General features: G+C 46.6%; 1 protein-coding gene across 1 annotated transcript in view; it reads left to right on the forward strand.

Moving 5' to 3' along the window:
- ltbp1 (latent transforming growth factor beta binding protein 1) overlaps positions 1-3,436 on the forward strand; it is a 248,462-nt gene that overhangs the window by 236,484 nt on the left and 8,542 nt on the right. The window lies entirely within an intron of this gene.

Genomic DNA, 3,436 nt, shown 5'->3' on the forward strand with positions numbered 1-3,436 from the left:
GGATTCCAAAAAAATTGGGACATTAAACAAATTGTGAATAAAAACTGAATGCAATGATGTGGAGATGGCAAATGTCAATATTTTATTTGTAATATAAAATAGATGACAGATCAAAAGTTTAATCTGAGTAAATGTAACATTTTAATGGAAAAATAGGTTGATTCAAAATTTCACAGTGTCAACAAATCCCAAAAAAGTTGGGACAAGTAGCAATAAGTGGCTGGAAAAAGGAAATTGAGCATAAAACGAACAGCTGGAAGACCAATTAACACTAATTAGGTCAAGTGACAACAAGATTGGGTATAAAAAGAGCTTCTCAGAGTGTCAGTGTCTCTCAGAAGCCAAGATGGTAAGAGGATCACCAATTCCACCTTTGTTGTGCAGAAAGATAGTGCAGCAATACCAGATTGGTGTTACCCAGCGTAAAATAGCAAAGACTTTTAAGTTATCATCATCAACCGTGCATAAGATCATCAAAAGATTCAGAGAATCTGGAACAATCGCTGTGCGTAAGGGTCAAGGCCGTAAAACTCTACTGGATGCTCGTGATCTCCGGGCCCTTAAACAGGAATGCCCCTGTCAAGGAAATAACAAAATGGGCTCAGGAATACTTCCAGAAAGCATTGTCAGTGAACACAATCCACCGTGTCATCCGCCGTTGCCAGCTGAAACTCTACAGTGCAAAGAGGAAGCCATTTCTAAGCAAGCTCCACAAGCTCAGACATTTGCACTGGGCCAGGGGTCATTTAAAATGGAGTGTGGCAAAATGAAAGACTGTTCTGTGGTCAGATGAGTCATGATTTGAAGTTCTTTATGGAACACTGGGACGACATGTCATCCGGACCAGAGAGGACAAGGATAGCCCAAGTTGTCATCAACGCTCCGTTCAGAAGCCTGCATCACTGATGGTATGGGGTTGCATGAGCGCTTGTGGCATGGGCAGCTTGTGTGTCTGGAAAGGCACGATTAATGCAGAGAACTATGTTCAGGTTCTAGAACAACATATGCTCCCATCTAGACAAAAAATGAGACATGAAGGAGGCAGAAACATAACATAGCCCCACCTTTAAGGTCTGGCTCCAGACGAACCTCCAGGTTGGTCCGGGTGGGATCTGTGAAATTCCTGGATCAGGGTCTTGTCAAGAATGTTACGGGCTGGAACCCATAATCGTTCCTCAGGCCCATAACCCTCCCTTTCTACCAAGTAGTGCAGACCCCGACCCCACTGTCTGTAGCAGAGGAGTCTCCTGACGGTGAAAGCTGGGGCCAAATCAATGAGTTGAGTGGGAAGAGGGGGCCTGGAGGAAGGCCCAAAGTGTGAAGACACCAACGGCTTGACACGCAACACATGAAATGTGGGATGGATTCTTAGAGAACGGGGAAGTAATAGGTGGACAGCCACCAGGTTCACCAACTTAGAGATGGGGAAAGGACCCACAAAACGAGATGCCAACTTATGGCTGTCCACATGTAGGGGAAGATCCTTTGTGGATAACCAGACCTTCTGACCCACTTGGTAAGGTGGGTTAGGGATGCGTCGACGGTTGGCACTTTTAGCATAGACAGTGGACATCTTAATGAGGGACCTCCTACCTCTCCTCCAGGCTCGTTGGCACCTGAGAGCAGCTCTGTGAGCAGAAGGGAAACCAGCAATCTTGTCCTGGATGGTGAACACTGGCGGTTGGAACCCATAGACTGTGTAGAAAGGTGATAGGCCAGTGGTGGAGGAGGGTAGGGAGTTGATCGCATGTTCAACCCAGGGTAGATTGATTGACCACTTTGTCGGATCTTCCTCACATAATATTCTCAGCTTGGTCTTGGCCTCTCGTTCTGACCGTCAATCTGTGGGTGAAAACCAGAAGAGAGACTGACTGAAATGCCCCAGAGGTTACAGAACTCTCTCCAAAAGCAGGATACAAACTGGGGGCCTCGATCCGAGACGATGTTCGTTGGCAGACCATGAAGGCGATAAACCTCACGGACCAGGACTTCCCCCAACTCTTTAGCGGATGGGAGCTTCTTGAGTGGAACTAAATGAACCATTTTTGAAAAGCGGTCAACAATTGTGAGTATTACACTGTTACTGGAAGATAAGGGTAGTCCAGTGATGAAATCCATGGAGATGTGGGACCAGGGGCGTGAAGGTATGGGAAGCGGTCGTAAGAGGCCTGCAGGTGGTCAACAAGATGTCTTGGCCTGAACACACTGACGACATGATGAGAAAAACTCCTTGACATCCTTAACCCTGTCTCTCCACCAGAACTGAGCCCTCACCACTGCCAAGGTCTTACTGATACCTGGGTGACAAAAAAGTCAAGATTGATGGAAGAGTTCCAATACCTTTTTGACGTGGGCTTTGGGGACGAACACACTGCCCTTAGGACAGTCAGCGGGTGGTGGTTGGGTCTGATGGGCCAGTCTGATCTCCTCCTCCAGCTGTGTGATTGACAGTCGGACTATCTCGGGCAGAATGAAGTCCACCTCCTCGCTGGTCTGACTCTCGTTTGCTCTGTCCTGAACCCTGGACAGGGCATCAGGTTTTGTGTTTTTGGCTCCAGGTCTGTAAGAAAGTACAAAATCAAAACAGCAGAAAAACGGGGCCCACCTTGTTTGTCTGGGGTTCAATCTTTTGGCAGTCTCTAAGTACTCTAGGTTTTTGTGGTCAGTCCAGACTTTAAAGGGTTTGTTGGCACCCTCCAGCCAGTGTCTCCACTCCTCCAGAGCCAGTTTGACGGCCAACAGTTCACGTTCCCCAACATCATAATTACGTTCTGCTGCTGATAGGCTCCTGGAGAAAAATGCACATGGGTGGATCTTTCCGTCGTAAAGACGCTGGCTGAAAACAGCACCTACCCCTGTGTTGGAAGCATCCACCTCCACGATGAACTGCCGATTAGTGTCAGGAGAACAAAGGATAGGAGTGGAGGCAAACATGCTCTTCAGTTTGCAGAACGTGGTCTTGGCCTGTTTGTTCCACAAGAACTTGTTCTTAACTGAGGTGAGAGCATGCAAGGGAGCAGAGATCTGACTGTAGTTTCTGATAAAAATTTGCAAAACCGAGAAACCTCTGCAACTGTTTTCTGTCCTTTGGGGTAGGCCAGTCAAGTACTGCAGAGACCTTGGCATGGTCCATGGAAACCTGATTGGGTGAAATGTTAAATCATAGGAATGAAGTGGTGGTTTGGTGAAAATCACACTTCTCAGCCTTAACGAAAAGGTTGTTCTGTAGAAGTCTTAATAATACTGCCCTTACATGTTTCTTGTGGGTGTGCAAGTCCTTTGAAAATATGAGGATGTCGTCCAGATAAACAAAAACAAACTGGTTTACCATATCCCTTAGGACATCATTAACAAATGCTTGAAAGACAGCAGGAGCGTTGGACAGACCAAAAGGCATTACTAAGTACTCATAATGTCCTGTAGGTGTATTAAATGC

Source organism: Nematolebias whitei, chromosome 1 (genome assembly GCF_014905685.2).
Source record: "Nematolebias whitei isolate Nwh7 chromosome 1, NemWhi1, whole genome shotgun sequence".
Lineage (NCBI taxonomy): Eukaryota > Metazoa > Chordata > Actinopteri > Cyprinodontiformes > Rivulidae > Nematolebias > Nematolebias whitei.